We start from the raw sequence: 25555 nt of genomic DNA on the forward strand, positions 1-25555 counted from the left end.
TGGCTGTTCGTTTGATAATATGTCTCTGCAGGTGATTTGCATCCCAATTGAGTCGTTAAAACATTAAAGATTATGGCCATGTTTTAAAGAAAGAAGATACAATAAGTCAGTTGCAGACAGAATTACAAAAGCAGGTTAATTTCCATCCTTTTAATGAGTAGAACAAATCAACATCGCTTACAAAACTGAAGAACAAAAAGAAAATTCCTCAAAGTTCAATTCCATTGAAACAAAATGTATTAAGGCTTTAATAAAAAAAGAAACAATTAAAAGTATGTATTTTGTAGGTTATGGCTAACAATGAATTGAGAACATTCTGCCATGTGCAGGTCTTGTCAGTATATTAGAGCATAGTAAGAAGGGACAGCAATAATTTCAGGCTTCATGGCAAACAGCAATTTATATTTTCACTCATCCGCACGACATAATAATACAGATGCTGAATGTATTTGTATTGATTTCTCTTTACCTGGTAGTATTTTACTGCTCCTCGGATGCTGCCAAAACTGCTGTGCTGATTTGACTGCTCCTCCGATGCTGCCTGAACTGCTGTGCTGTTCCAGCACCACTGATCCAGAATCCAGTTTACCAAAGTTGGCCACTTATTTAAACCTATTAAAATAAACAGGCTAATGCTTGTTTGAAAACAATGGACAAGAACTTCATACAAAAGAAAGTCTTATGTGAGTAAATTGTGAGCTAAGTTCAGATGGACATTCTCCAAAATGCAAGGTATTTACATGAATGCTTGCCTGTCTTTGCAGTGTGTCATGATTTCAAGGTGTTATTCACAACCACGAAGACCCAGTTGCAAATTGGTGGTGAATTGCTTCTGAAAATTACAAATCTTGTGCTCCGGATCTCCAACATGAAGAGGGACCATCTTCTCTTGTTCATAATGGGAAATAAGTTGAAGGAGTCCAATTATCTTACTGACTTCTCTGAAATTAGTTTTACAGCATTTCTGAAGGAAAGTTGCACTGTCAGAAATGCTTTTCTCTTTGGATAGGGCTTTAATGTAAGACCTCATCCCCATCTCAGGTAAATGTAAAATATTTTGAAAAAGACTATAAATCTTTAACTTAAGGCTTCTGGGCCAACATATCTCCTTCATGCTACATCATACACATATGCAAAAAGCAGATTATTGATCATTATCACATTGGTATTCGCGGAAGCTTGCTGTGTGTAAATTGGATCTGCATTTCCATCACCACAACAGTGATTAAAAATTACTTTAAAGCATTTATGAAAATTACTAAGTATATACTTTGTGATATAAATTATCCTGAGATGTTGACAAATGCTATAGAAATGCAGAGTTTCTTTAATAAATGCAGGTCCCTTTCAGGAGTACAGTAATTGTGCAATTTACTGCTTGGCTGAGCATAAATGAGTGAGTTTGAACTGAGGTCTTCAAGACAACCAACTATTCTACAATCTGGCAACCGTTCGTCTTCAATGGGTGATGGACATAGAACATAGAACATAGAAGAATACAGCGCAGTACAGGCCCTTTGACCCTCAAAGTTGCGCTGATCCAAGCCCACCTAACCTACACTAGCCCACTATCCTCTATATGCCTATCCAATGCCCACTTAAATGCCCATAAGGAGGGAGAGTCCACCACTGCTACTGGCAGGGCATTCCATGAACTCACGACTCGCTGAGTAAAGAACCTACTCCTAACATCTGTCCTATACCTACCCCCACTTAATTTAAAGCTATGCACCCTCGTAATAGCTGACTCCATACGTGGAAAAAGGTTCTCACGATCAACCCAATCTAAACCCCTAATCATCTTGTACACCTCTATCAATCACCCCTAAACCTTCTTTTCTCCAATGAAAACAACCCCAAGTGCCTCAGCCTTTCCTCACATGATCTTCCTACCATACCAGGCAACATCCTGGTAAACCTCCTCTGCACCCATTCCAGTGCCTCCACATCCTTCCTATAGTATGGCGACCAAAACTGCACACAATACTCCAGATGCGGCTGCACCAGAGTCTTATACAACTGCAACATGACCTCAGGACTCCGGAACTTAATTCCTCTACCAATAAAAGCCAGTACGCCATATGCCTTCTTCACCGCACTATTTACCTTGGTGGCAACTTTCAAAGGTCTGTGTACATGGACACCAAGATCCCTCTGCTCATCCACACTACCAATATCCGACCATTAGCCCAGTACCCCATCTTTTTGTTACTCTTACCAAGGTGAATCACCTCACACTTAGCTACATTGAACTCCATTTGCCATCTTTCTGCCCAGTTCTGCAGCTTATCTATATCCCGCTGTAACCTGCCACATCCTTCCTCACTGTCAACAACTCCTCCGACTTTCGTATCATCCGCAAACTTGCTCACCCAACCTTCTAGCCCCTCCTCCAGGTCATTTATAAAAAATGACAAACAGCAATGGTCCCAAAACAGATCCTTGCGGAACACCGCTAGTAACAGCACTCCAAGATGAATCTTTACCATCAACTACTACCCTCTGTCTTCTTCCAGCCAGCCAATTCCTAATCCAAAACTCCAACTCACCCTCAATGCCATACCTCCGTATTTTTGAAGTAGCCTACCATGGGGAACCTTATCAAACGCCTTTCTAAAATCCATATACATCTACCACTTTCCCCTCGTCCACCTCCTTAGTCACCTTCTCAATAATTCAATAAGGTTTGTGAGACATGACCTGCCCTTCACAAAACCATGCTGACTATCCTTGATCACATTATTCTTATCCAAATGTTCATAAATCCTATCCCTTACAATTCTCTCTAAGACTTTGCCCACAACAGAAGTGAGACTCACCGGCCTATAGTTACTAGGGTTATCCCTACTCCCCTTCTTGAACAAGGGAACCACATTTGCTAGCCTCCAGTCTTCTGGCACTACTCCTGTAGACAACGAGGATATAAAAATCAAGGCCAATGACTCAGCAATCTCCTCCTTTGCTTCCCAGAGAATCCTAGGATAAATGCCATCAGGCCCAGGGGACTTATCTATTTTCACCCTTTACAGAATTTCTAACACCTCTTCCCTACATACCTCAAAGCCATTCATTCTACTTAACTGTGACTCAGTATTAACATCGGCAACAATGTCCTGTTCCTGAGTGAATACTGACGAAAAGTATTCATTCAGTGTCTCCCCAATCTCTTCAGCCTCCACACGCAACATCCCACTACTATCCTTGACTGGACCTATTCCTACCCTAGTCATTCTTTTATTCCTGACATACCTATAGAAAGCCTTAGGGATTTCCCTAATCCTACCAACTAAGGACCTTTCATGTCCCCTCCTTGCTGCTCTTATCTCTCTCCAGGTCCTTTCTGGCTACCTTATAACTCTCAATCGCCCCAGTTGAACCTTCACGCCTCATCTTTACATAGGCGACCCTCTTCCATTTAACAAGGGATTCCAATTCCTTATTAAACCACGGCTCCCTCACACGACCCTTTCCTCCCCTCCTGACAGGTACATACTTATCAAGCTCCACATATCAATTACGCCCTTGCCTTGAAGCCTACTTTTCTAAGCCACGCATCCTAAATCATGCCTCACCGCATCATAATTTCCCTGCCCCCAGCTATAACTCTTGCCCTGCAGTGCACACTTATCCCTCTCCATCACGAGAGTAAAACTCACCGAATTGTGGTCACTGTCCTCAAAGTGCTCACCTCCCTCTAATTCTAACACCTGGCCTGGTTTGTTACCCAGAACCAAATCCAGTGTGGCCTCACCTCTTGTTGGCCTATCTACATATTGTGTCAGGAAACCCTCCTGCACACATTGGACAAACACCGACCCATCTAACGAACTAGAGCTATAGCTTTCCCAATCAATATCAAGAAAGTTAAAGTCCCCCATAACAACCACCCTATTACTTTCACTCATCTCCTGAATCATCCTCGCAATCCTTTTTTCTACGTTTCTAGGACTATTAGGAGGCTTGTAAAAAACTCCTACCAGGGTGACCTCACCTTTCCTATTCCTAACTTCAGCCCAAACTACCTCAGATGGCGAGTCTTCATCCATCGTCCTTTCCACCGCTGTAATATGATTTTTGACAAGCAATGCCACACCTTCCCCTCTTTTACCCCCACCTCTGGCCCTACTAAAACATTTAAATCCTGGAACCTGCAACAGCCAATCCTGTCCCTATTCTACCCATGTCTCCGTAATAGCCACAACATCGAAGTCCCAGGTACCAACCCACGCTGCAAGTTCACCTACCTTATTTCGTATACTTCTTGCATTGAAGTATACACACTTCAAGCCACTATCCTGTTTACAGGCACCCTCCTCTGAGATTGACGCCATGTTCCTAACCTCCCTACACTCCAGGTCCTGCACCCTAAAGCTACAGTCTAGGTTCCCATGCCCCTGCAGAGTTAGTTTAAACCCCCCACCCCACCCCCAGAGCACTAGCAAATCTCCCGCCAAGGATACTGGTGCCCCTCAGGTTGAGGTGTAGACCATCCTGTTTATAGAGGTCCCACCTTCCCCAGAAATAACCCCAGTTATCCAAATTCCGGAATCCCTCCCTCCTGCACCATCCCTGTAGCCACGCATTTAACTGCAGCAAACCATCCATTTCGGCTGGGTGTGTCTTCATATGTCTTCATATGTTGCACCTTTTGTGTGTCACAAGTGCCCCACGTTAAACTGGGGGTTGCTCAGTTGGAATGGATGGCCAGTTTTGCCGAATTGATTTTAACCTTACTGCGAATCCTCTTGCAAGGATGCCTCCCTTGAAGAAGTTCTCCTCCTCTCTCCACAAGAATCTCAGTGAGTCTCTCTCTCGCTGCAACCCCCAGGTCATCTCCTCTGCCCTGAAGCTCTTACTCTTTGCTACCTTCCCCCACCCTCCTCTTTTGACCTATCACCTTCATCCCCATCCCCATTCATCTATTGTACACTTTGCTACCTTCTCCCCAACCCCAACCCCCCATTTGTCTCTCCACCCTGAAGGCTCCCTGCCTCTATTCCCAATGAAGGGCTTTTGCCTGAAACGTCGATTTTCCTGCTCCTTGGATGCTGCCTGACCTGCTGTACTTTTCCAGCACCAATCTGATCTAAACTCTGGTTTCCAGCATCTGCAGTCCTCACTTTTGCCTGGCCAGTTTATAATGCAGAGTGATGCCAAAAGCATGGGTTCAATTCCCACCCAACCTTCTGCCTCATCTGTGGTGTGGTGACCCTCTCAGTAGTGGGATTGTGGTATCTTTACCTTTTCCACGTAGCCTTCAAATATTGCAAATCTTTTTCCAGGCTGTAATCACTGGTTCATGAAGGCTGTACATGCAAGCCCATATGAGGTGTCACCATTTTCCTCCAAGCTTGATTTAGTGACCTCCAGATGTGATGATGTCCAAAGTTTTCATATTGCACATGTAAACACCCTTGAAGCAGAACTTTGTGTCTCTGACCGAATGCTGGCTCTGACTGATTGCCCAGTCCCAGTTCTTTCCCCTTACCAGAGATACTTGGGTATGCAGTTATCTTCCAGCCTGTGAATGGGCCTGAACTAACAAGGCTATCTCTGCTTGATGAGCGTTAGCAAACTTGTAAGCTCTGTCCTGAGGACTGCCATATTTGTCACTTGTCCTGCCAGGATATACCCATTAGATATGGTAGACAACAAAGATGGAAACTGAAAGCTGTAAATATCCAATTGCAGCAAGGTGCTGAGAGCCCAAGCTTCATAAATCATCAGTTTAAAGTCTTAAGAGTTAACATGATGTTATCCCATGTGCTTTGGTTTGAGTTGTCCAAAGGCTGAAGCTGCTTTCCCAATGTATGTCTCATATCTTGCACCAAGGAACAGACTGTGTGTCATTGTAGATTTGAGGTAACAATATATGCTCGTCACTTCCATTGGAGTGTTATTTGGTGTAATAAGGGTTAACGATGCAACACCTGTCCCATGAATGTTTAAACTTGTGGAGAACAATTTTCAAAATGGGAAAGACAGCCTATGAGTATTTGCCGTTGAGTTTTCATGTGGCTGGTGTGGCATCATCAGTATAGATGAGATCTTTGATCAGTGTAACATGTTTTTGTCTTTGCTTTCAGTCTTAAAAGACCATAGAGATTGTCCTCTGACCTGGCATGCAAGTGGACTCCTTCATCTGAGGGGCAGAAAAAGTCAGGCGCTGGGAGAAGAAAATGATGGACCGCAGGCATGCATCGCTCCATTCTTCACTCTGACACTATTGGAAGTGGAATGATCTAACTGTATATTATGTCATGGAGAGCGCGGATGGGACTGAGGTGTTTTGGCGAAGAGTCAATTTTTCCCAAAATCATGCAGAGTCCCACCCTGTGGATAATGTCAAATTCCTTAGTGAGATCTGTGAAAGTATGTAAAGAAGTATATTCTGTTCCCTGCACTTGTCTTTTGGCTGGCACAGGGGAAAGATTATGTCCAGAGCAGATCTGTCAGTAGAAAAGTTGCACTGCTCCTGATCTGTTAAAGAGACTTGAGCAAATGCCTTGTCTGTGATGTTAAGGAGTGAGATCCAGCTGTGGTTGTTGCTGTCTTTGCAGTTGTCTTTGTTTTAGATAGTATGACAACTTTTGCATCATGCACCTCCTCGAGGGACGGTTGAGTTGTAATCCAATGGGATGCGAACAGCATCGTTTCAAATCCCATCACCAGCTGCAGTTACCATAAAGGATCCTCCTTCTCAACCTCTCCCATTACCTAAGGCATGATGGCCCTCAGGTTAAATCACCACCTGTTTTCCCTCTCTAATGAGAGAGCAACTCTATGGTCTGGTCAGCCTCTGGTGACTTAACTTGACTCCAGTCTGCTAACAATATGGTAGCACAGTGGTTAGCACTGCTGCTTCACAGCGCCAGAGACCCGGGTTCAATTCCCGCCTCAGGCGACTCTCTGTGTGGAGTTTGCACATTCTCCCCGTGTCTGCGTGGGTTTCCTCCGGGTGCTCCGGTTTCCTCCCACAATCCAAAAATGTGCAGGGGTTAGGTGAATTGGCCATGCTAAATTGCCCGTAGTGTTAGGTGAAGGGGTAAATGTAGGAGAAAGGGTCTGGGTGGGTTACGCTTCGGCGAGTCGGTGTGGACTTGTTGGGCCGAAGGGCCTGTTTCCACACTGTAAGTAATCTAAAAACTCTCCCCTTTTTCAGCAGTTATAGATTAGTCAAGTGACATGCCAATTCTATTGGTGGCAACACATTTCCGAGGCTTGCAATGTTCATCTCAATAGCATTTAATGAGCAGAAATGTACATTCTGTGTCCTGAGGGTGGGATACATTCTTCATGAGCTTTAAAATGTTCCAGTTACTATCAATTTTTCTACAAAACTCTGACATTCTATCATTCTCTCTAGATTCAGAGTTGGGTTTTGAGAGTTCGTGCAGCGGGTAAAGGTATTTTTTCACAATACCCATTTCAAATTGTCGTAAGTTGAATACAGAGTAAAACTCCATCTGTATTACCTCTTTGCCCATTTATACTAATCAACTATACTGAGGTTTCAGTTCCATGCAGAGTAGGATTTTTTCCATATTACCATGCAGAATATGCTCAGCCTTAGGCCTGTCATGGTTTAGATGTCACTCAAATGCTCCTTCTCTTGAATACAGCTAGGTCAGGTGTATTGTGGAATGATGACAGCACAGGAGGAGGCTGTTCGATTCAGTATGCCGATACTAGCTCATTCATAGAACAATCTTGTCTTCAGGTACCCACTAATCAGGGCAGGACTTATATACTTAATGGCAGGATCCTGGGAAGTATTGCCGAACAAAGAGACCTATGGGTGCAGGTGCACAGTTCTTTGAAAGTGGAGTCGCAGGTGGTGTTTGGCACTTTTGCCTTTTTTGGTCAGAGCATTGAGTTTAAGAGTTGGGATGCATGTTGCGGCTGTGCAGGACATTGGTTAGGCCATTTTTGGAATACTGCATTTAGTTCTGGTCTCCCTGCTATAGGAAAGATGTTGTTAAACTCGAAAAGGTGCAGAAATTATTTACAAGGATGCTGCCAGAGTTGGAGGGTTTGAGCTATTAGGGAGAGGCTGAATAGGCTGGGGCTATTTTCCCTGGAGTGTTGGAGGCTGAGGAGTGACCTTATAAAAGTTTATGAAATCATGAGAGGCATGGATAGAGTGAATAGTCATGGTATTTTTTGCAGGATGGGGGAGTCCAAAGCTTGAAGGTATAGCTTTAAGGTGAGATGGGAAGATTTAAAAGGAATGCAAGGGGCACTTTTTTCTCGCAGCAGGTGGTGCATGTATGGAACAAGCTGCCAGATGAAGTAGTGGAGGCCGGTACAGTTACAACATTTAAAAGATATCTGGATGAATAGGAAGGGTTTAGAGGGACATGGGCCAAATGCTGGCAAATAGGACTAGATCAAAGTAGGATACCTGGTCGGCATGGACAAGTTGGACTGAAGTGTCTGTTTCCGTGCTGTACAGCTCTGTGATTCTACTTCATTCAGAGTCAGATGCAAAGTAGGCTGCCAAACAACATGCTATAACTTCAACGCTCAGAAAGAAGCTCTTCATTGCAGTAGTGAAATGATTTCTCCTTTTTACCTAAATCATGTAGAGAGCACTACGAGAGCATTAGGCTCCAAACTCAGGTTGGTTGGAAATGAGATGGAATTTACTCTCAGAATCTTACAGCCAGCAGAGAGAGACTTTCATTTAGTGGATTTTGATTCAGGTTACTTTTAATCATGACATCATCCATAGTGCCAATCGATTTTTTTGGACACTCAGTATTTAGTATGATATTCTGTGCAGTACTGGGTAATGTTTATTCTAAGCTGCATGGGTTCACAACTTCACAGAGCTCAGAAATGTACCAGGCAATGTAATCACCAGACTGTGTGCAAGGAATAAAATTAGAAGGAGCATTGGTATTGAAGGAGTGCTACTCTGCAGGAGGGAGGTTGTTCAGATGAAAATATGAGCTGGGCACAAAGGATTCTGTGGCAATTTAGGAAGAATAGCAGCGAATCTCTCCATAACATCCTGCTCAATATTTTTGCCTTAGTCAACTTACTAAACAAGATTCTTTGATCATTATTTTATTGTTGTTTGTGGGAACTTGCTGTGTGTAGATTAGCTGCTGTGTTTTTCACAATTTTGCATTAACTACACTTCGAGAAACACACTTCATTTAATGTGGGATACTTTAGCTCATATGGAGATAAGGGCAGATGCTCTATGAAAGCGAGCTTTTCTTGTCACTGCAACTATTAGAATCACTTAATTTTTACAATACTTAGCATAGAATTATTGAATGCTTACAGTATAGAAGGAGGTCATTCAGCCCAATGAGTCTATACTGGTTCTCTGCAAAAGGAACTTGGATGGTTCCACTTCTCTGCCCTTTGCCCCTTGCCCTATAAATATTTTCTCTTTGACCAACTCCTCTTTTGAAAGTTTAGGTTCTGAAAGCCTCAGTCATCCTTTCAAACTGTGCATCCCTGATCACTTCATTGGAAAAACTTTCTTTGTATTGTCAATGTTGCTTTTGCCAATCATCTGTGCACTTCTGATTCTTGACCCTTCATGTAGTGGGAACAGTTTCTCTCTATATGCCCTGACTCGAGGATTTCAATGTTGCATTGTATGCTTTTGCACAGTTTGTAAAGCCGCCAACCAACCAATTAAATTACAAACATTGAGAATCCATCGAGCCTCAAATGTTGAGGCCGGAGCATCATGGTAGAGACTCTTTACTGGGTTCCACCACAAAATCGTACGCAGGAGGTGGGGTCTGGGATGAGTGACAAACGTAGTGTCGGGCCTCTGACCAGTGCTGCTCCTGGTAGCCCAGGCTGCAGTTGAGTGTGGATGATTAAGTCACTTTGATAGAGCAGACTCGATGGGCTGAATGGCCTGCTTTGGCTCCTAGTTCTTGTGTTCTTGCCTTGGAGGAGACATGTGTCACTGCTGCAAGAGAAACAACATTGACTTTGAGGTAATGTGGCATTCTTGTCAAGGACCCAGAAGAATTGAAGTCCTACCCCTGAGAGATGGCAGCCAATCAGAGGATGACAACTTGATTGAACAGCAGCGCCACTACTCATGGTGGCCACTGCCAGTATTGCACCGGGGCTAACCCAGAAGATCAACCATGAATCCTCCAGAACAGGTAAGCACAGTGGGAGATGGATTCCAAGGAAGAGGAACACCAGCCTCGTGAGAGACGGGAGGGGGTGAAGGAAGGGAGCTCAGAAAATGGGCAAGAGTTGGCTTCTTGTCAGCTCATCCCACCCTTTTCGCCATCTCCCCATCCCCAGTTTACATTGTCAGGTCTCTCATTTAGGCTCAAAATTACAGACGTTGGAGGAATATTAGCCTTTGAATGAAGGACCTGCACTCCATCACCCCCGCATTCAGAAGGACAAACTCAATGGAGTTTGCTTAGTGTATTTCCCAACAGTTAAGTCTACCATTCATTACCACTTGACTAGCTGTGGCGATAGGCTAAAGTCCATAAATTATTCATCAGAATCACTAAAGGGCCTCAATTGGCCTCTGAGCAGGAAGACTGACCAAACCCTTTCCACCCTGGACTTAATCAGGGGGAAGCAGGGAGACAGGGATTTTCACACACGCCTACATGCCCCAATCACTTGAGTCCCCCTCTTTCGGGTATTCACCATTGTAATGTAGGAAACGTAGCAACTGATCTGCTCAGAGCAAGCTCCACAAACAAGTGATGAGACAATCTGTTATTTTTATTGATGGTGATTGAAGGACAGATATTGTCCAAGGTACAAGGGAGAATTGCCTTGCTCTACTTGTTTGAATTGTGCTCTGGGGTCTTTAACATTCATGAGAAGGTACAATATCTCATTGAAAAGCCAGTATTCCTGATAATGCAGCATTCCTTCAATACTGGACTGTGCCAACCGAGCTGGTTAAGTCTTTGAAGTGGAAGGTGAACCCATGACCTTTCGGCTCATAGCAAGCGTGCTGCTGATTGACATCCAATATGAGTCATTCAACCACATGTCGTTGAAGGTAGTATCAAGATTTGAATGCGAGACACAAGAACAAACTTGCAGTAATGCGGTCTTCTATATACTCAAAGGTTCATCACAGACAAGGTAAAAAAATTACTTTTGATGCAGATTCACTGTTTTGGAGACCGCTGAAGGAAGCAAATTAATCCAAAACCCTCTGACTCAGAGATGAGAGTGCAATGACTGAGTGAAGACAATATTAAAATTTGAGGGTTACTAAATCCTGAAGAGAGAATGGGCTTCACAACAAAAGTTAGTTCTTCTTTCACAAAATGCTGGGATTTTGTTTTTATTCTCTTGTGGGACATGGGTGTCACTGACAGGTCAGTATTTATTGCCCATGTCTAGTTGCCCTTGAGAATGTAGTGGTGAGCAACCTTCTTGAACCATTTCAAATCATCTTTATACAGACCCATAATGCTCTGAGGAGGGAATTCCAGGATTTTGAGGAAACGGGGATATATTTCCGTGTCAGGATGGTGTGTGGCTAGGAGAGAAACTTGTAAGGGCTGGTGTGCCCATCTATTTGCTGCCCTTGTCCTTCTAGATGAAAGTATTCGTGGGTTTGGAAAGCACTTTTTGAGGATCTTGCTTGTAAATTTCCGCAGTGCATCTTATGCATAGTACACACTGCGGTAAAACAATGACTGCAGATGCTGAAAATCAGATTTTGGATTAGTGGTGCTGGAAGAGCACAGCAGTTCAGGCAGCAACAGGCAGCAGCAAAATCGACGTTTTGGGCAAAAGCCCTTCATCAGGAATAAAGGCAGAGATCCTGAAGCATGGAGAGATAAACTAGAGGAGGGTGGGGTTGGGGAAAAAGTAGCAAAGAATACAATAGGTGAGTGGGGGAGGGGATGAAGGTGATAGGTCAGGGACGAGAGTGGTTTGGACAGGTGGAAAAGAAGATAGGCAGGTAGGACAAGTCATGGGGGCAGTGCTGAGCTGGAAGTTTCGAACTAGGGTGAGGTGGGGGAAGGAGAAATGAGGAAACTGTTGAAGTCTACATTGATGCCCTGGGGTTGAAGTGTTCCAAGGTGGAAGATGAGGCATTCTTCCTCCAGGCGTCTGGTGGTGAGGGAGCGGCGGTGAAGGAGGCCCAGGACCTCCATGTCCTCGGCAGAGTGGGAAGGGGAGTTGAAATGTTGGGCCACGGGGCGGTGTGGTTGATTGGTGCAGTTCACACTGCTGCGACTGAGCTAATGTTATTGTTGGAAAGCTGAAATAATTTGGTGGAAAAAACTAAAAAAAAACATTTCAGCAGTTCTACCATTCCTTCATATAACTGCAGCATCTCAACTCCATGTACACTGACTCTGTATCCTTTTTCCACCCAAAGATCAGCTCCATGGAGATAAAACACAGGCTGAAGCCTTCAAGTGGATGATTTGTATCAGAATGTCATTGTCCTGAAGTAGTCTGTCAATTTTTTGGAGAGAGATTCTGTTCCCGAAATGCCATGGGATAATGAATAATTAATGAACATTTTCTCTTAGATGAGATTCCCCACAGTATGGAAACAGGCCCTTTGGCCAAACAAGTCCACACCAACCATCCAAACAGCAACCCATTCTCCCACCCCATATTTAAACCTGATTAATACATCCAACATGGCCAATTCACCTGCCTATCTTTGGATTGTGGGGGGAAACCTGAGTACCCAGAGGAAACCCATGCAGACCCGGGGAGAATGTGCAAACTCCATACAGGCAATCACCTGAGGTGGGAATTGAACCCAGGTGCCTGGTGCTGTGAGGCAGCAGTGCTAACCACTCATCCACCATACCACTCTGGACTACCTACAAGATGCGCTGCAGAAACTTACCAAAAAGATCCTTAAAAAGCACCTCCCAAACCCATGAATACTGTCATCTAGAAGGATAAGGGCATTAAATACATGGGAACATTATTCCCTCCAAGCTTCACACATTCTCACCATTTCTCCTCAAATCACAAGCAATCCTGACCTTGATGTGTATCTCTGTTTCTTTCTATCTCTTGGTGTGATATCCTGGAATTCCCTTCTCCATATCAGTCACAATGTTTACCATATGCACTGCAGTGGCTCAAGAGGAAAGCAGCTCACCACCACACCGCTTTTCCAGCAACACATTTTCAGCTCTGATCTCCAGCATCTGCAGTCCTCACTTTCTCCACTACCACATCTTGACAGGCAAATAGACATAGAAACTGATAAAGCCAGCGATGCCCACATGCCATTTAGAAAACAGCACACTTTATTCCACTGACCTGTCTTCTTCTGTATCGTAGTATGTGCAAACTCCACACAGACTGTCACCTGAGGTTGGAATCGAATCCAGGTCCCTGACTACTTGAGGCAGTAGTGCTAACCACTGAGCCACCTTACCACCTGCAGCTTGGGCTATGTTGCCCTGAAGTCAGGCTTTGCAAAAAATCAAATTCCTACAGCACATTAGTTTAGATGTGATGAATTCAAACTGATCTTTGTGTTTATACCTCAGTCAATTTTGTACTAATCTGACACATTTAATAAACTACCTGCTGATGCCTCTTATTGTGGATCAGCTAGAGTGCTGGATAACAATGATATACTTAACACAGTAAGGAAATTGTTGAAAAGAAACATATTTTGTAAAATATTTTTGTCTTGCACCCATCAGAACACCAGAAGGGAAATTGTAGTGATTAGAATGAACTCTGCCATTCCAATTCAGGACATCACAGAATATGAGTTTGCTAATTGGGGCTATTAACCTGATCCAATCCAGGAGTCCTGGCTGACAGAGATAAAAAGAGTGTTACGTTAGAACCTGGGTGTCTCTGGAGAAGGAGCACACCGTGTCCACCAACACCCTGGAGTTTTTCAGGGAAGGGTGTGCGCCGCAGGGAGTGGAGTGTATTATTTCCCCTTCCAACTCTATTTTGGTTTAATCCCTGCCCTCCCCTTCACTGCTTGACCACGCAGCATTGCCCTTTGATGTGAAGGGCACTGCCTGTCACTGGCCACTCAGGTGTTTCCTTTCTTCCTGGTAGTGGAAATTTGAATAAAGTTTCATGCACCTTGTGTCTTTCACTGTGTCTCACACCTGCACACACACAACACGGGTGCTGGGGAAAAAATAAGCACTACCACAGTTAGGTGGTAATGTGGCAGTAATTTTAAAAAAATAAACAGCAGCGTCAATCATTCTGTAAGAAAGCAAATAAATAAACAAGAGTGTCAGTAGTTCTGTTCACTGTAGAGTTAGCTGGGTCATTGTTATATACTATGCACAGATAAATAAAGGGTGACTTGGTGATGGCATACCAGCTTATAGTGGAGTTATTTCAGAAATAACATTTTAGATTGTTTGAGAAGAGAGTGCTGAGTGGTTGGCAAGTGGACTCCGATGTATGGAGCTACCACATGAAATCACAATAAGTGGGATGGCATGATTGCTGACAGTTAACTGTCAAGCTTTGTTTAAATTTAAACCAGACAAGTTGACGCTGATTGGTGGAGGGTTGTCAGGAGGAATGAAGCACAACATGACCTGACCTACAGGCACAATGAATGTTCATATTTTATGCAATTTCCTGTATATGCATCACACTGCAAGCATGACAAGCTAACAAATTTATAAAGGCATATAGATAAGAGAGAATCGAAAGCAGAAAGTACAGGAAAAACTCAGCAAGTCTGGAAGCATCTGTGGAAAGAGAAATAAAGTTAACAATTTGAGTAAGATCTGATGAAGGGTCACTGGATTGAAACATTAACCATTTTTCTCTCCGCAGATGCTGCCAGACCTGCTCAGAACCTCCTCTATTGGTTTGTTTCAGATCTCCAGGATCCAATGATCTTTGTTTTATTTTAGGTAAGAAAGAATAGGATCTGGGTGTTAATGAAAAAGTTAAGACTGACTCTAAGGTACCACTGGTTTTAAAAAAAAAACTGAACAAGCCAGAGGTATTGCTGTAACGATATGAGGGGTTTTCGTCGAAAAACCATTGTTATTTTAATGTGATTATCTTGGTCATTCTGGTTCATTGGTCATTGGTCACTCTGTAAATATAGGTGTGAAAGGATAATTTTACATTTTCTGTTCACTTCACTGTATCACCAACAAGCAAACGGAAATGTTAAAGTTCATATCCATGCAGAAATATGTTTTGAGATCGGTGTTATTAAACATTAAAGAGCCAGAAATGGGTCACATCTAATGACACACACATGGCTCATATATTGGACAACACACTCTGAAAACAATTTGAATAGTGTCTTGAGACTTATTACATTTTCCAGAAAGAGCAAATGGGGATGTTGTTGTTTAATCCTTATCCAGAAAGATACACCTTCCAACAATGTAGCATTCCACAAGAGGTTTTATGCTTAAATCTCTCAAGTAGGATTTGAACCCACAACTCCCTGAGGCAGGAGCGATGAGACACAGATGACAAAAACCTCCCTGTCTCACCTTTTTATTTCCCTTTTTGTAGCGGGTTGTACTGATCATTTTAGTCCTTCCGCTAGCTTTCTCTGAGCCAGGACATTTGAAAAGTTGCATTAAATTTTGTGCATAACAAATTTGTGTTCAGTCATGTTCTTGTTAAATCTGGCAAACTCAGTTGGCAGGTTTGGACTGTGGCAGTGGTTCATTATTTCATCATTCTCCAACTATTACGAACACCAGATGGCAGGAAATTCCTGAGACAGTCAAGGTCTCGTTGATAAACTCATTATCAATATGAATCAACTCGACTGACTGAGGAAGAGAATTAGGTCATCAGTATCCGCAGTTTTGTCTTTCGGAGGCTGAGATGTGTTCTCTTCAACAGCAACAGTTCATTTTTTGAGGCCTCAAAGCTTGAAAACTATTGACTCGGTTCAAGTCAGGAATGTGATCACAGAATGGCCTTCTCTGGGTGAAATCATTCAGCCCATCAACCATATGGCACCTCTCTGGAAGGGACCTTGATCCTCATCATTCTCCCCTGACCTTACCCTCCCAAACTGGCAAATAATTTCCTTGTTTATTGAGTGTAGATTCACTATTCATCTGGCTGACTAAGTCCAATCTGCACAATGGTCCAATAGACCACAAAAATTATTAAACAGAAAAGTCAAAACTTTTTCTTTTCTGTTCACCAGTGGAATGTGCACATTGCTGATTGGACCAGCATTTATTTCTCACCCATAGCTGCCCTGGAGAAGGATCTGGTGAGCTGCCACCTTGAATCAATACAGTCCGTGTACTGTGGGTAAATCAATATCACTGCTCAGGAGGGACTTCCACAATGTTGACTCAATGATACTAAAGGAACATAGATACACTTCCAAGTCAGGATGATGAGTGGTTTGAAGGGGAACTTGCATGTGGTGTTGTTCTCATGTATCTACTGTCCTCCGTTTCAAGGTGGCAGAGATCACAAGGTTTGAAGGTGCTACCTAAGGAATGTTGGAGAATTTCAGCAGTGTATCTTTTAGATGGTAATCATTGCTGCTCTGAGCGTCAGTGGTGTAGGAAGTGGATGTTTGAGGATATGGTGCCAATCAATTGAGCTGCCTTGTCCTGGATGGTGTCAAACTTCTTGAGTATGGTTGGAGTTGCACTCATTCAGGTCAATGGTAACCCCCAGGACAGTGTTGCCATTGAATGTCAAGGGATGATTTTCATTTGACACTCATTAGGACTGGGATACAAGAAATCACATTTGGAAAGGGGACACCAATTTATACGACTTGCGAAGAAGTTGCTGATGGTTGTATCATGATTGGCTTGGGGATGCAGGGGGAAATTTTAGCTGTCTATCTGAAGGAACTGATTGAACTCAGATCAGGCAAGTAGTCAGCAGTCAGAATGTCACTATGGGGAATGTCACAGGGGACCCTTAGAATACCATGTCCAACATGAGATGTGATTCTGCTTTGGACAGCAGTAAGTAATCCCAACTGTCCTAGGAATTAAACCAGCAAAGTAATTTTAAGATTATCAGTTTGGTTTGCAACTTGAAGCATTTAGGCCACACTGGGTCCTGTTCAATATACGCGATAGGGATTTGTTCATACATCTCAATTTTTTAATGCCAATCCCTGCTGCATTCCCCATGGGAATACCTCAATCAATCAGAGTCTACCTGCCTCATCTAAATTTCTTTTAGCTAACTGTGATTGACAATTAACAGATGCTGAAAACAAATTGAGGGGCAGAATGTATCTGCTCCTGGTTTGATGTTGGTTCTCATTTCCCTGAAAACTGGTTGTAAGGTGGGGTTTGGGGCCCAGCTCTGTCACTCCTTTCCTTTGTAAATTGCTGTTTCGTGTATATGACTGTTCACATTAACTGTTTGTAATTTCTACTGGTTAATAAAATTATATATATATTTTTCTGGTCCTGGAGTGGTATGGACTGATTAGGGATGTAAAAATGGATTAGTTAATGGAAGTTCATGATTTACAAATTTAATCAATATGCTTTGAAGAAGTAACCAGGGGTGTTGATTAGGGAATTCTTTTGATATGATTTAGATGAACATTAGTGGGATTTCTCATAAGATCCCTCATGGTAGACTAACCAAGATAGTTAAAGGCCATGAGATCAAGAGCAAAACGGCTTATTGTTTACAAAACTGTCTGAAATGCAAGATGCAGGGGTTACACCACGCATGGTAGGGCACTGGAAAGTACTGAAGAGCCAAGGGACCTTGGCATTTATATCTATGGATCCCTGAAGGTAGCAGGGCAGGTAGATAAGTTGCTTAAGAAATCACATGGGCAGCTGCAGTTAGAAGCTAAGGCATGGAATACAGAGCAAGCTGGTCATGCTATAACTGCATAACACACTAGTTAGGCCACAACTGGAGAACTGTGTAGTTCTAAATACCATGTTAAAGGAATGATATGATTTCACTGGAGGAGGGTTAATCCAGAGGCTAAGTCTGAAGCTCTGCTGACATAGATTCATATCCTACTGTGTCAACTTGTAAAACTTAAATTCAATCAATTGGGAATTTAGAGACAAATGTGTTTGATTCATTAATGCTGTTTAATCTGCTTCCCTTACCTCGTCTGACCTACATGTGACTCCAGACCCAGCCTCAATTTTAGCAAACCACTCAGTTTAAGGAAACTTACAATGGGCAACAAATTGTACCATTGTCAACAATCTCACATCCCATCAAAACAATAACAAAAGCCTCAATTTCAAGAATCAGGATCAAACATCATTTCATGTCCATTGACCTTCTTTGGATGCATTTGATTCATTCAAAGTCAGGCATCAAGTGAAACAGTTCCCACCTTGTGCCAAGTACTGTACATGATGATTTCTACTTTTTCCTGACGCAGCTTATGAACTACATCTAGTCGTCCACTTGAATGGGATTAAGACAATTATAATGCGTTAGTTTGTTACAGAGATATTGAGAATAAAGGTGCTCAAAAATGTTTGAGAAATAACCTTTTAGAAAAACAGTAAGGTGTAGATCATGAGCTGATGTTTAGAGTTTGAACAGGGTAACTGGTACATAAGTTACTTTTAAGATAGGCTTAGGAAATATGAAATTACAGAGAGTGTTTTCTTCCAATAAATGTTAATTTCATGGACAAGACTTTGAGGAAACCATTGCATTTGCACACAAATATTCACTCACAGTCAAAAACAACCAAAGAACGTCAAATGCAATTGCAGAAACACAAACAGAAATTGCTTCAAAAACTCAGCAAGACTATTGGGCGAAAGCATAGTTAATGTTTCAGATCTCATGACCCTTCTTCAGAAAGGACCCAAAATGTTAACTCTACTCTCTCTCTCCACGGATGCTATCACATCTCAATTTAACTTAGATTTGCCACAGTGTGGAAATAGGCCATTTGGTCCAACAAGTCCACACTGACCCTTCAAAGAATAATCCACCCAGACGCATTTCCCTCTGACTAATGCACCTAACACGATGAGCAATACCTCACGGCCAATTCACCTGACCTGCATATCTTTGGATTGTGGGAGGAAATTGGAGCACAGAGGAAACCCACGCAGACACGGCGAAGAATGTGCGTAGACAGAATGCCCGAGGCTGGAATCAAACCCAGGTCACTGGCATTGTGAGGCAGTGGTGCTAACCACTGAGCCACCATGCCACCCTCAAACCTGTTGAGTTTTTCCAGCAATTTCTGTTTATTTGATTTCCAACATGTAGTTCTTTTGTTTTTTTTTGTCTGGATTTGAGTCCAATAATGATCATAAAACCACTGTTGGATAAAACTCATCTGCTTCTTTAGGGATGGAAATTGACATCATTACCATGTGTGACTACAGTAATGGGGTTGACTTGTAACTGCCCTCTGGGGTGATGAAGGATGGACAATAATCGCTTCCCTAGCCAGCGATGCCCACATCTTGTTAATGAATTTAAACAAAAATCTCGCACTTTTCAGATGATGTACATTTTAACTTCCCAGTTCAAAGGAAGACATATTTCTATGTTTTGGTTTATGTGTGAATAGTGACATCAGCTTTGGTCCAAACTGGTGAAGAAGCATTCATAAAGTGTCTTCAGTAGACTCAGATGGAAGCCTTGCATAAAGAAGGGAAGGAGTGTGCAAACATCAAAGCATCCCATTGACTAGTGCAAACACCCACTGCTCCATCTGCCAAAGGGTGTGCAAACAGTGGACTGTTCAGTCACCTCTGGACCCACAACAAGTGGGGAATAAAATCGTCTTTGATCTCGAGGGCACAGAATTGGGAGAACAGGGAGTAATTGAATGTGAGTGGGCGTGCAATCAGTGGGAGAAATGAGAAAAAAAAGCAGGGGAAAGCTGACATGACTGGTATGGTAAAAAGTGAGGACTGCAGATGCTGGAGATCAGAGTCAAAGAGTGTGGTGCTAGAAAAGCACAGCAGGTCAGGCAGCATCCGAGGAGCAGGAGAGTCGACATTTTGGGCATAAGCCCTTCATCAGGAATGATGCTTGTGAGCCAAGTTGACAGATAAATGGGTGGGGGTTGGGACTGGGGGGGTAGGTAGCGGGGAATGCGATGCCTAGATGGAGATGAGGGTGAAAGAGATAGGTTGGAGAAGAGGGTGGAGCAGATCAGTGGGAAGGAAGATGGACAGGTTGGACAGGTAAAGAATGGTAGGGTGCGGTGTGGAGAAAGAACAATGTCTGGGAGAAGCTTCTTCACCAATGAGATCACCAGTCAACTTTACTGTGCCACACCAAGGTCTGAGACCCTAAATCAGTCCGCTCTCGGGCCTACCCATTCAGACTCAAGGATTGTTCCTTCTGCTAGTTTTCAGGTCCTTGGATGTAAGGCACTTTACAAACAACACACTGGATTCCTGATGCTTTTCTCTAACCCCATGACTGGTGTTGTTATATAAGGTATCAGCTGTCAATCACATTATGAATGACATCACAGAAAGTGACATCTGACATTCAGTGTGTCAAAGGACTTGCTCCAACCATGTGGGGGTCACTCCTTTTTCTGTGTGTGCATAGTTCAATAAAGGTTTTGGTGACTGAAGTCTGCTTTATGTCCATAAGCAAAGTTACAATGGGTTATGAGCTTTAATAAAGAGAGATTAATCCACGTTAGAAACTTTCAAATGCGGTGAATTGTTATCATTACATGTAGAGAAACTCAGCAGGCATTTTGTCAACATCAAGGTCTCACAGCTATACGTGAATCATGAGATCATCTGGTTTCTGATTAGATGAGGAAGGCACATTTGATGAGAACACCACAGGGAAGCTTTCAGCTATTTGTCAAATGAGAGGGTAGTGAACACAGAGGAGCTAGCTTGGCTTGACATCTCAGGTGTCATTTCAGCAGCAGTACATTACCCCAGTACTGTGTGAAACTTGATTACAGGTATCCATTCTTGTCAGCAGCAAGTAAATCCATAGCCTTTAGACTGGTAGCAAAGGTTTCTTTTAACTGAGCCAAATACTTGATGAGGAAACAAGCAGTGAGTAGACCTATGTTACTGGGACGAGTAACCCTAGTCTCTGAGCCAACTTCTAACACATGACCCCATCACCCCTGAGTAACATAACACTTGTGAGAGTAAAGAATGGAACAATCATTTCTCTCTGGTGCTGAACAAATTGCTGTATACACCCTGTTTCCTGTTTATATAATGCTGCCTTGTAGTCTCTCCACCAAACCGTGATCCCTACATGATTCGGAGATGCCGGTGTTGGACTGGGGTGTACAAAGTTAAAATTATACATTGAAGAATTGATTGTCTTAACAGACAATCTTAACAGGCTTAACAGACAATCAATTCTTCAATGTATAATTTCAGTTACATCACACTGCAAATTTTTGCTATAAATTCTGTGTTACGATCGAGCCCTCCACAATCACCTGATGAAGGAGCGTTGCTCCGAAAGTTTGTGTGCTTCCAATTAAACCTGTTGGACTGTAACCTGGTGTTGTGTGATTTTTAACTTAGATCCCTACAGATAGTTTCCTGCCATGTTGCTCTTTGTATGATTTTGTATCATATTTTGGAGAGGGCTCATTCCACATTTGGAAATCTGAGCTACATCTGTGATGTTGAGAGTGAGGAGGTGGGATGGGGATAGCCAGCTTTCCTCCCATCATGACACTGACAATCAGCTTCAGAACTGACCCTGATCGCGAAAGGGAAACAAAGACTTGCATTTCTGTAGCGCCAGGATATCCAAGACAGTGTCATGTTTTCAGTACTTGTGCACAGCTTGTCATTGACTGCCAAGTTTCCTACATTGCAACAACATGCGCACAGCAAGATCCCACAAGCAACAATGTAATAATTGTGACCAGACTATTAGTCTTAAGGATATTTATCACAGGATCAATACTGGGCCAGGTCTGGGGAGACAGAAAACAGGAAACTGTAGGCTGCTTAGCCTGATATTGGTCATTGGTAAAACTTTCGAGTCCATTATTAAGGATGAGTTTGCAAAGTGGTAGGAAGTGTATTGTAAAATAGGGCTGAGTCAGCATGGCTTCATCAAGGGGAGATGATGTCTGATAAATCCATTAGAATTCTTTGAGGAGGTAACGAGCAAGTTAGACAAAGGAAAGCCAATGGATCTTTTTGGATTTCTGAAAGGACTTTGACAAGGTGCCGCACGGGAAATTGGTAAATAAGATAAAAGCCCATCATGTTAGGGGCAAGGTACTGGCATGGATAGAGGATTGGCTGACTGGCAGAAGGCAGAGAATGGGGTTAAAGGGGACTTTTAATCATAATGATCTGGACAAAGGAACTGAGGGCATTGTTGCTCTGTTTTCAGATGACACAAATGGTGGTGGAGGGAGAGATAAAGTTGAGAAAGCGGGGAGGTTGCACAAGGACCTGGACAGGCTAGGAGAGTGGGGAAAGAGTGGCAGATGGAATACAATGTGGGCAACTGTGAAATAGAGGCACAGACTATTTTCTAAATGTGACGGGCTCCAGAAAACTGAAGTGCAAAGGAAACTGGGAGTCCTAGATCAGGATTCTCTTAAAGTTATCATATAGATTCAGTTCGTGGTTCAGAAGGCAAATGCAATGTTAGCATTCATTTCAAAACGTCTAGAGTACAAGAGCAGGGATGTACTGCTGGGGGTGTATAAGGCTCCGGTGAGACCACATTTGGAATATTATGAGTAGTTTGGGCCCTGTATCTATTGAACAATTTTCTGGCATTGGCGGGGTTACTGAGGAGATTTACAATAATGATTGCAGGGATGAAGGGTTTGTTATATGAGGAATGGTTGAGGACTCTGAGTCTGTACTTGTTGGAGTTTTGACGGACAAAGGGGAACCTTATTGAAACTTACAGGATAATGAGAGGCCTGCATAGATTGGATGTAGAGAAGATGTTTCCACCAAAAGGAGAGACTAGGTCCTCAGGCACAGCCTCAGAATGAAGGGATGACTCTTTTGAACTCAGATGGCGACGAATTTCTTCAGCCAGAGATGATGACTCTGTGGAACTTATTGCTGCAGAAGGCTGTGGAGATTGAGTGTACTTAAGACAGAGATAGATAGGTTCTTGATTGGTAAGCAGATCAAGAGCTGGGAGAAAGGCAAATTAATGGGATTGAGGAACATATCAGCCATGATCAAATGGTGGAACAGACTAAATAGGCTAAATGGACTAATTCTGTTTCTATTTCTTATAGTGTAATGGACTGGCCTATCTACACTAATCTCACTTTCCAGCCCTTAGTCTTGACTGTTATGACATTTAAAAGTTCATCCATGTACTGTACTTTTTAAAGGTGAGGTTTCCTGCCTCTATTTCTCCTTCCCCCATATTTGTCCCTAGTGCATTCCAGACCCCCACCCTTTGGATGCCAAAATTTTGATTCAAATTTTCTCAAAATCTCCTGTCCTTAAATTTGTTATGCCCCATTATTATTACAGCTGAAGGTAACAGCTGCTTCCTCTGCACCCTGTCTATGCCCCTCATAATGTTATACACCTCTATCAGGCTTCTTCACTTTTTTTTGTTTGAAAGAAATAATCCCATTTCTCTTTATAGCTGAGATTCTCCATCCCAGGCAACATCCTGGAGAATGAAAGAGAGAACTGCAGATGTCGGGGATTGGAAACAAAGACATTTGCTGGAGAGACTCAACCGGTCTAGCAGTATCTGTGTAAGAGAAATTGAGCTAGTGTTTCATGTTCAATGATCCTTCTTCACAAATACTAACTGTGCTTTCTGTTCACAGAAGTTTCCAGATCTTCTGAGTTTCTCCAACATCCCAGTGGATATTGACTTTGTCTAGTCAGATAATTATTTTTTAGATGTTCAGTTATCACAATAAGAGATTTGAGTCATTTCTCTACTGCTGACATCAGACTAACAGGTCTAATTCTTATTGTTTCTCTTTCCTTTCTTAAATAGTGGGGTTAAGTTTTTAACCTTCCCATCTGGAGGTATTTTTTCCCAAATATACATAATTTCGAAAGATGACCACCAATGTATCTAACGCCAACTCCTTCAACATTCTGAAATGTAGATCATTGGGATCTGGGAACTGATCAACCTTCATTCCCATTCATTTCCCAATAACCATTTTTTAAACTAACTTATTTCATTCCCTATTCTCATTAATGTAGTTATTTTAACAAGGTCAGCCAGCTGAACCTCATAGAATATGAGTTCCCTGATTGGACTATTAATCTGGTCCAATCAGGGAGTCCTGACTGACGGATAAAAAGGTGAATATCAGAGATGCTGACACTTTAGTAATTGATGCTGAATGAGCCAGCATTGATATCAAGGACTATTCATGTGTTAATAAAGGGCACCTTACTGACAGATACTGGCCTCTGTGAAGTTATTTAGATAGTCTCTTGTATCGAAAACTCTGGGAGATTTCTAGTATGTCCCTCTGTGAAGACAGACATAAACTTCTCTGCCACTCCCTCAGTACTGTCCAAGTGTTATGTTTAGTAATGTGCTCAAGTGACTGGAGGAAGAAACTGGGGTGGTCCTTGTCCCAAATATTCTCTGGATTAAAACCAATTATTTTTATGCCTGTTGTCAAAAGCATGTGAGAAAAATGTTACAGGGTTAACACAGCCTGTTTCATTTTGTTTAGGAGGGAGGAGTCCTTGTTTGAATTACAAGAACTTGAGATGGTGGATTTTGCAGCTTGTAAAACAAAATAAGTTCCAAGTGTAGATGAATCTGTGTGCTCTGGTTTCCTGAATTAAATTCTTCTGCTTACTTTCAGGTAAGCATGTTGTTAGTCATATGTGTTCCCAAACCATCTGGTTCCTTCCTTGCTAATTGTTTGCGATGTTAAAGGTCAACTGTCTTCCTATTAGAAAGGGGTTGGTGGAGACTGATGGTTGGTCAGGGCACGGAGAGACAGAGTCTGGTTAGATCCACACGCATATGACAATTCTGTGATGACAGAATATATTGTTGACGCAAATTTGATAGATGATCATGATAAAGGGTGTGTCCCCTTTAAGAAATGTCATTAAATATTTAAGGATTGAGGCCTGTGGGAGAACAGCTCTTGGAGGAATTCTTGCTCACACCTCTCAAGAAAGGGTTACTGAATCTCAATCAGGCATAAATTCAGGTGGCTTTGAGTTACAATTCTTTAGTGAGCCATAGAGTCAAACAACATGGAAACAGGCCCTTCAGTCCACAATGTCTATGCCAACCTGCAAACATCAAACTACACTAATCCCATTTACCTGCATTCGCTCTACAGCCTACTGTGCCCCAGAATTTAAAGTAAACATCCAGATGTTTCTTCAATGTTTTAAGAATCCCTACCTTCAACACACTCTCAGGCAGTGTGCTCCACAGATCTATCGACATTTGGATCAAATTATTTTACTCAAACCTCCCATAAGCCACTTACACCCCATCCAGTCCTTTTGTACCCTCTGGTCTTAGACATGTCTGCCATGGGGAAAATATTCTCATGCTCTATTCAATCTATAGCTCTTGTACACTTCAATCAGATTCTCCCTTAGCGTCCTCTGCTCCAAGGAAAGCAAACCTATCCTATCCAATCTCTCCTTACAACGGACACTTTTCATCTCAGGCCACATCCTGG

The 25555-nt window shown here is 42.7% G+C and overlaps 2 protein-coding genes across 25 annotated transcripts in view; both read right to left on the reverse strand.

Moving 5' to 3' along the window:
- The window catches only part of LOC122548150 (myc target protein 1 homolog), a 154563-nt gene that overhangs the window by 118335 nt on the left and 10673 nt on the right, over positions 1-25555 (reverse strand). The gene's annotated exons all lie outside the window — the stretch shown is intronic.
- The window catches only part of LOC148148901 (uncharacterized), a 95861-nt gene that overhangs the window by 67259 nt on the left and 3047 nt on the right, over positions 1-25555 (reverse strand). For 12 of the 24 annotated variants that reach the window (XR_015758343.1, XM_087991092.1, XM_087991090.1 and 9 more), the window contains exon 2: positions 470-612. The exons of 5 other annotated variants lie outside the window; for them this stretch is intronic. The gene's annotated coding sequence lies outside the window, so the exon portion shown is untranslated. Of the gene's footprint in view, positions 1-469; positions 1222-5241; positions 5485-22804; positions 22962-25555 lie in introns of those variants that run through there. 7 more of the 24 variants (XM_087991082.1, XM_087991083.1, XM_087991075.1 and 4 more) reach the window with 7 other exon arrangements.

This window comes from Chiloscyllium plagiosum, unplaced genomic scaffold, assembly GCF_037043375.1.
Source record: "Chiloscyllium plagiosum isolate Xiang-an unplaced genomic scaffold, Cpla_swu_hap1 HiC_scaffold_10, whole genome shotgun sequence".
In the NCBI taxonomy this organism is placed as follows: domain Eukaryota; kingdom Metazoa; phylum Chordata; class Chondrichthyes; order Orectolobiformes; family Hemiscylliidae; genus Chiloscyllium; species Chiloscyllium plagiosum.